Below are 8,654 nucleotides of genomic sequence, written 5' to 3'. Positions count from 1 at the left end.
CCAATAATCACAGAATACTGTAGAGCATGTTATATTAATTTTTTTCCAAAGAACATGTTGTTGCTTCAACTTTTTTTTTAAATATATTTTATTGATTTTTTACAGAGAGAAAGGGAGAGAGACAGAGAGTTAGAAACATCGATGAGAGAGAAACATCGATCAGCTGCCTCCTGCACATATCCCACTGGGGATATGCCCGCAACCCAGGTACATGCCCTTGACCGGAATCGAACCTGGGACCCTTCAGTCCGCAGGCCGACGCTCTATCCACTGAGCCAAACCAGTTTCGGCTGTTGCTTCAACTTTTAATCTTATTAGTCTTTGTTTCCAAAATGAAACCAGAAATGAAATAAATGCTTCTAATTTATATTTTATCAAACTTGTGAAGCCAACAAAAATGACAGCAGTTCGAATTGGTGAGGGGGCCAACTCCTTATGAGTGACATTGGAGTTTCACATAGACAAATGATTGATTTTCAAGAAGGAAGATTTGAGTTACCTTACAAAAGTACATAGTACAGCCCGTCCACTTGCTCCCAACATCAGACCAGTCTTGCAGCTAAACTTGGCTTAAAAAAAAAAAAAACAGCTGAAGTGTAGCTGGTCTGAAATATTGTAGGCAGGGAATGTGGAGAAAGGACAGGAGGAAACATGGAGAGGGTGAGCCAGCTCGCACACCTGTGCAGTGTGGGGCAGGCAGGGGGGGCGGGGGGGGGGGCCGCAATGTGGGGCAGGCAGGGCGGGGCGGGGGGGGGTGGGTGCAGCAGCAGAGCCACCACCACCACCACCTCCACCTCCCCATCCTCCGGGAGGTGGATTCTCGGCCCTACACAGGGATCCCCAATCCAGAGCAACAGAGAAGGAAAGGGGGGCCCATGTAGATTGGGCAGTGGGAATCAGTGGGGATTCGGTCCGGTCCACCTGGAAGTCTCAGACCACACCATCCCAGAAAGAAACAAAGGATTTCTTTCTTATAACATCAGCCTGGGAAGATCCTTGCAATTCACGTGTGAGGGAGGGACCACGTGGCAAAGATTGGGGCTGGCGGAGGGATCTATTTGGTACACCCAGCAGTGAATCTGAGCAGCCCTTTTCTCTCTGGGAGGACTTTGGGCAAACTGGAAGGGGCCTGGACACCGTGGCTTGGGAAAGACGATCAGTCTTGCGCAACTTGAGCACACGGGTAGCAAACCTACCCCCACCTGCAGAACAGCTGGGCCTTCCCCATTCTTCTGCGACCCGGCAAAGGGGAGGCCTCTGGGCTGAAAATTTGTACTCCTACGACTGGGTCTGAGGGTGCAAAGGACTCTGCTATTTGGCCGGTGGGAAACTGGGTGGAGGCCCCTCCGAGCGAGGGTCAGACACGCTGAAAGACTGGAGTGCCATGCTAGGCTGATTTTATTTTTTCATCCCCTCCTACTTGGTGTGGCAGCGAGGAGGTACCAGGAAGCCAAACAGAGCTGAGGCATTGCAACCGGAATGGGCTGTGGACTGGGAGATAGACGGGCATGTCCTGGGCCCTTCAGCTGCGTTAGGGGGAACCGAGCTGAGCTCCCCAGGGAGTTCAGCCAGTACAGTCCTAGGAAGGAGAGAAAGTGCCCTTCCCCCCTGCTACAAGCTATGGGCACCACCCGCAGTGCACGTCTGTTTACCAAACCGGCCAGGTCTTGGAAACCACCGCAGAGCCCAGTTCTGTGGGAGAAGGGAGAGAAGCTGCCACAGGGGCATTCAATGTATGAGACGCCAAGGAGACCCAGCCTCTGGGCTATGGAAGCCCTGCCCACCAGACTAGTTGGGGCTGCACTGATGAGCTTCAGACAGGTTGCCAAGGGCCAGGAAGAGACAGCAACTCACATTGGCTTGCACCAGAGAACCTCTGGGAGGCCCAGGCACGCACACCAAGAGGCCAGACTGAGACAGCATTGGAGTAAAATCCAGCGAGTTCCACAAATAGCAGACCCAAAGGGTAATCACAGTGAGCCCCCAAATCAGCGGAGACTAACTCCACTTATTTTTATTATTTTATCTTTTTAACTTTTTATTTTTTTCTTTTGTATTTCATTTTCTTTAGTTTTTTCTTCTTTTTCTTTCATGTCTTTGATTTCTCTTTCCATATGCTCTGGTTTTTTCCTTTTTTCATTTTTTACCTTTGTTTTTTTCTCCCTATTTTTCTGTTCCTATTGTATATTTTATTTATTATTATTAATTTTAAAATTATTATTATTGTAGTTATTGTTTTCTTTTTTATCTTCGTATTCTTTCTCTTTCCTCTTCCTTCTTTCATATTCTCCGTTTTGGTTTCTTTTTTTTCATCTCTAATTCTTTTGCTCTTTTGTCTTTTAGTATTCTATTTATTATTATTATTTGTGGTTGTTTTTGTTGGTGGTGTTTGTGTTTGTTTGTTTGTTTTCACATTGTTTTCAGTTTGGTCTTGTTTTGCCTGGTTTTGTTCTGTCAGCACTTGTATAACAGTTGTCACAGAGTGGTCAGTGTTGAGCCTCACAGTCAGCCAGCCTGAATGTGTCAACAGCAATTAAGACCCAAATACAACAGGAGGGCCCACATAACCCATACAAGGGACATTCCATGAGTACTCATCTCAGAAGATTAAGGAGACTACACCACTGGGTCCCACAAGACACCCACTACAGAAGGCCACCACACCAAGATGGGGAGTTATAGCAGTCCTATCCAATACACAGCAATGGGGAGACAAAGAAACATGACCCAAATGAAAGCACAGGAGGAATCACCAGAAAAAGAGCTAAAGGAAATAGAGGCAAGCAATTTATCAGAAACAGAGTTCAAATTAATAGTTTTAAGAATACCCAACAGCATGAAAAGGGACATAGAAACCATGAAAAACAACCAATCAGAAATGAAGAATGGCACAGCTGGAAGACATAAAGAATAAGAGGAAGCTGAAGATTGAATCAGCAAATTAGAAAACAGTGTAGAAAAAAAATCAGAGCAGCAAAGAGAAGAAATAATTTAAAAGCATAAGGATAATTTAAGGAAACTTTGGGGCAGCATGAAACATAACAACATCTGCATCATAGGAGTAACAGAGGGAGAACAAGTGAGCAAAGGATAGAGAACCTGTTTGAAGAAATAATGACAGAAAACTTCCCTAATCTGGTGAAGGAAAAAGCCATACAGGTTCAGGAAGCACAGAGAGTCCCAATTAAGATGAACCAAGACACATCATAATAAAAATGGCACATGTTAAAGACCAGGAGAATCTTACGGCCAGCAAGAGAGAGAGCAGTCAGTTACCTAAAACGCAGATCCCATTAGACTGTCAGCTGATTTCTCAACGGACACTACAGGCCAAAGGGAATGGCATGAAGTATTCAAAGTAATGAAAAGCAAGGATCTGAAACCAAGACTACTCTATCCAGCAAGGCTATCATTCAAAATTGAAGGTGAAATAAAGAGCTCTGCAGACAGAAAAAGGCTAAAAGAGTTTATTATCACCAAACCAGCATTGCAAGAAATATTAAAGGGACTGCTGTAAGAAGAAGAAATTGAAAGAGAGAAAGGAACAGAGGCATAGAGAATAAAAATGGCAATAAATAAGAAGGAACCCTAGAAGGGTTCTCTTGGCCATTTGTATGTCCTCTTTGGAGAAGTGTCCATTCAGGTCCTCTGCCCATTGTACTGCCATTTGACCTAGTGATTCCAATATCCTAAGAAGCCAGAAACACCAATCTGAAAATATATATGCACCCCTATGTTCATAGAAGCATTATTTACAATAGCTAAGATCTAGAAACAGCCCAAGTGCCCATCGATAGATAAATGGATTAAAAAACTGTGTATATTTACACAATAGAGTACTATGCAGCTATAAAAAAGAAGGATCTCTTACCCTTTGAGACAACATGGAAGGGACTGGGGAGTATTCTGCTAAGCAAAATAATCCAGTCAGATAAAATAAAATATCACTTGATCTCACTATATGTGGAATCTAATGAACAAAATAAACTGATGAACATGCATCTGTTGCTGATGCATGTAACAGAATGACAGGTCTCAGAGGGGAAGAAGTTGGGGTGGAAGGGAAGAGATTAACAAAAGAACATATGCATATATGCATAGCCCATGGATACAGACAATAGTGTGATGAAGGCCTGGGGTGGGTAGGGGTTGAGTGCAAGGGGGCAAGATCGGGGAATGGGGGACATTTGTAATACTGTCTACAATTAAAAAAATACATGCCCCAGCTGGTTTGGCTCAGTGGATTATATATTTTGGTTTGACCTGTGGACTGAAGGATCACAGGTTCAGTTCTGGTCAAGGGCATGTACCTTGGTTGTAGGCCAGTGATGGCAAACCTTTTGAGCTCAGCGTGTCAGCATTTTGAAAAACCCTAACTTAACTCTGGTGCCGTGTCACATATAGCAATTTTTGATATTTCCAACCATAGTAAAACAAAGACTTATATGTTTGATATTTATTTTATATATTTAAATGCCATTTAACAAAGAAAAAAACAAAAAAAATGAGTTCGCGTGTCACCTCTGACACGCATGTCATAGCTTCGCCATCACTGCTGTAGGCTCTATCCCTGACCCTGGGCGGGACACATGCCAGAGGCAACCAGTTGATGTGCCTCTCTCACATCGATGTTTCCCTCTGTGTGTCTCTCCCCTTCCCTTTCATTCTCTCTAAAAAATCAATGGAAAAAATAGCCTTGGGTGAGGATTAACAAAAAAATACATAGCGCATTATTATAAAAACTAGAGGCCTGGTGCACAAAAATTTGTGCACTCAGGGCGGGGGGTCCCTCAGCCCGGCCTGCGCCCATTTGCAGTCCAGGACCCCTTGGGGGATGTCCACCTGTTGACTTGGGCCCACTCCCCGGGGGATCAGGCCTAAGCTTGCAATCAGACATCCTTGCAGTCAGCCCTCGGGGGATGTCCAACTAAAAGCTTAAGCCGCCAAAGGATCGGGCCTAAACTGTTAGTTGGACATTCTTAGTGCTGCCACGGAGGTGGGAGAGGCTCCTGCCACCACCTCTGTGCTGGCCAGCCATGAGCCAGCTTCAGGCTGAGTGGCACTCCCCATATGGAAGTGCACTGACCACCAGGGGCATCATAGCAACCAGCCATTCTGCCATTCAGTCAATTTGCATATTAGCCTTTTATTATTATTATATAGGATGTCCCTATTTCCCCCCTTTGGCCCCCTCTACCCAGCTCTTGCCCCCCACTTCTCTCTGGCCATCACCATACTGTTGTCTGTGTCCATGGGTTGTGCATATATTTTCTTTGGCTAATCCCTTCTTTAAATTCACTTCTTTAAATTTTTATTTTCAGATAAGTGCTTGTAACTGCACTATTATATATTTTCTATTATATCATTTAGAATTAAGATTTTTTTTAGCCAAACCGGTTTGGCTCAGTGGATAGAGCGTCAGCCTGCGGACTGAAAGGTCCCAGGTTTGATTCCCGTCAAGGGCATGTGCCTTGGTTGTGGGCACATCCCCACTGGGGGGCATGCAGGAGGCAGCTGATCCATCTCTCTACCCGTCTCCCTTCTTCTCTGTGGAAAATCAATAAAATATATTTAAAAAATATATGGATGGATGTTTCTAACTCTCTACCCCTCTCCCTTCTTCTGTGGAAAATCAATAAAATATATTTTAAAAAAAATAAATTAAAAAGAAAAAAAGATATTTTTTAATTGAACCCTTGTAAATTTTAGCGCAATTTAATAAATTATGCTAGAAGCAATTAGGAGATTTTTCATGTAATGCAGATACATTTCAATTAATATTTTATTAATTTTTAATTTTTTAATTTGAAATAATCTCATACATATAAAAAAACTGTAAAATACTACAGCATATTATATCTACCCTTCACCCAATTTCTTAGATGTTAATAATTTAAACATAACCATTATACAACTAACAAAATTTGGAATATATTTTTCTTATAATCTCTTTGGTGTTACTTAATCCATTTACTTTGTTTTTGTTAATCTTCACTCAAGGATATTTTTCCATTGAATTTTAGAGAGGGTGAAGGGAAAGGGAGAGACACATTGATTGGTTGCCTCCTGCACATGCTCTGATAGGGACTGGGGATCAAGCCAGCAACTGAGGTACATGCCCTTGACTGGAATCGAACCTGGGACCCTTCAGTCCATGGGCTAATGCTCTATCCACTGAGCAAAACAGGCTGCAGCTTAATTCATTTACTTTTAATCTATATGTGTCTTTATATTTAAAGTGGGTTTTGTTTTCGATTCACCCTCATAATCTGTCTTTTAATTGGTGCATTTATGCCACTGACTTTCGGAGTGCTTACTGATAGAGTTACTGCCATATCAGGCGGCTTCTGGGGCTTCTGGGGCTGGCGTGCCTGCGGCCCGGGACCGGATCCAATCACAGGTGGCAGGCAAGCGGCTTCTGGGGTTGCACACGGGGGCATGGATGGCGGCTGGCACTGGCAGCTGGCGCTGTCCCGCCCTGCCTGCAGTATGCAAATTATCCACCATCTTTGTTGGTGGTTAATTTGCATATCGTGCTGATTAGCCAATGGAAGGCGCAGTGAAGGTACAGTCAATTACCATGTTTGTCTATTATTAGATAGGATTAAATCAGGACTTAGGAACACAGGGGAAATAAGAGTGAGAAATAATAAGATGAGGGTAAAGTTAATATGCCAAATGCATGCCAGAATGTGACACATCATTCATAGAACTGAAGCACAAATGTATCACTTACCTTCACTACCAAGAGGGAAACATTACCACATTGTGTTTCATAAAACACTAGTTTTGGGAGATGTTCATAGCAGTTCCATCAGAGGTGGGGAGCATGTATCCCACTAACTTGTTCAACACCTGCCTTTTTTACTAGGTACTAAGCTCACACATGTATTCTCTGCCTAGAAAAGTGACTGGCTCCTAACACCAGGCCCTTGATAAGTTGCGGTGCATACTGTTGCTCAGAAAGCCAGTCTGTGTTCCCCCTCCTTCTAGGGTTCCTTCTTATCCTGCAGAAAACTAGATTGTTGTCCTGAGTGCAAAATTGGTTTTGCCTTTCAGAGGTACTTGAGAGACATTTGGAGCGTGAAACTGTTTCTGGATTTTTGTTTTGTTTTGTCGGTCTTTTCTGTTTTGTGGTGACAAGTAAGGTCATGGAAATGTGAGGGTTTTGGCATGAACACAAAGTATTTAACTTATTGGATATTGACAAGCAGTTGTGGTTGGAGCAGTAGGAATAAAGAGTTGGCGGGCTGAGTAGCTCTAGTGGTGGCCTCATTGGTAGTGCCGCCCTTGGGAGGGTCCATTCCGTGGTCATCTGGAAGGCATTTCTATAATCATAGCCAGCACCTGCTCTTGCAGTCCCCAGTGACTTCTGTAGGCACTTAATTCCCTGCATTAAATAAATATTCTTGCTTAAAACACCTAGAATAATTGCTGTTTTCTACACTTTTATCCTAATTGAGATCTGACTACAATATTTGTTGAAAATTTAGTAAGTGTAGCCAAGTAAGTTTGAGGGATATTAAATTAGCACATCAAAGACTGTAGAAGTCCCGCAATAAAGAACTAGATTAACTAATTATCTCAACTTTTCCCAACATATTTATCAGACCACTTGAACAAGTGGGGTGATGTTGTAAATATTAGAATATTTTGATGCTATCGTAAATATGAGAAAGTTTGTTTCTGGACTCTCTAGGCTATTCCATTCCTGTGCTGATACTACATTGCCTTAATTAATGTAGCTTTCTAAAAATTATTTTTAAAAATTCTATTTTAATTGTTTATTGGTTACTGGTTAGTTTTTAATCTTATGAATACTGAATTGTGTTATGTAGTTTTTCCCTACCTGATGTTCCTCAAAACACCATCCCACTTGTTCAAGTGGTCTGATAAATATGTTGGGAAAAGTTGAGATAAACAATATGAAATTGTAAAATAAAAGTTTGTCAAAGAAAGGCTTGATGGAAACCAAAATGTTCATCAGGGATATTGGCCTGTAATTCTCTTTCTTTTCAGTATCTTTATCTGGTTTTGGAATTAGGGTAGTGCTGGCCTCATAAAAAGAGCTTGGAAGTGTTCCTTCCTCCTGGATTTTTTGGGGGAATAGTTTGAGGAGGATAGGTGTTAGTTCTTCTTTGAATATTTTATAAAACTCCCCTGTGAAGCTGTCTGGATCAGGGCTTTTGTTTGCTGGGAGTTTTGCTTTGTTTTTTTAATTGCTGCTTCAATTTCATCAGTTGTTATCGGCCTATTTGGGTTTTCTTATTCTTTTGGAAGGTTGTTTTTTTCTAGGAATTTATCCATTTCATCCAGTTGTCCAGCTTGTTGGCATATAGCTATTCACAGTATTTTCTTACAGTCCTTTGTATTTCTGTGGTGTCAGTTGTTATTTCACCTCTTTTGTTTCTGACTTTGATTATTTGGGTCCTCTCTCTTTGTTTCTTATGAGTCTGGGTAAAGGTTTATCAATCTTGTTTATCTTTTCAAAGAACTAGCTCTTGGTTCATTGAACTTTTGTATTGTTTTTTTAGAGGTTTCCATAATCTTGCAGGAGGGAGTGCTACAGGCCCTACTAAACTGCATTCATCATTCATAATTAAGTGCCCTTGTTACAGAAGAGCAAAGAAATACCAAGCACGCTTCCTAGAGAA

Source organism: Myotis nattereri (assembly GCF_964212035.1).
Source record: "Myotis nattereri genome assembly, chromosome: 2".
Taxonomy (NCBI): Eukaryota; Metazoa; Chordata; class Mammalia; order Chiroptera; family Vespertilionidae; genus Myotis; species Myotis nattereri.
This window is presented reverse-complemented; position numbering follows the sequence as displayed.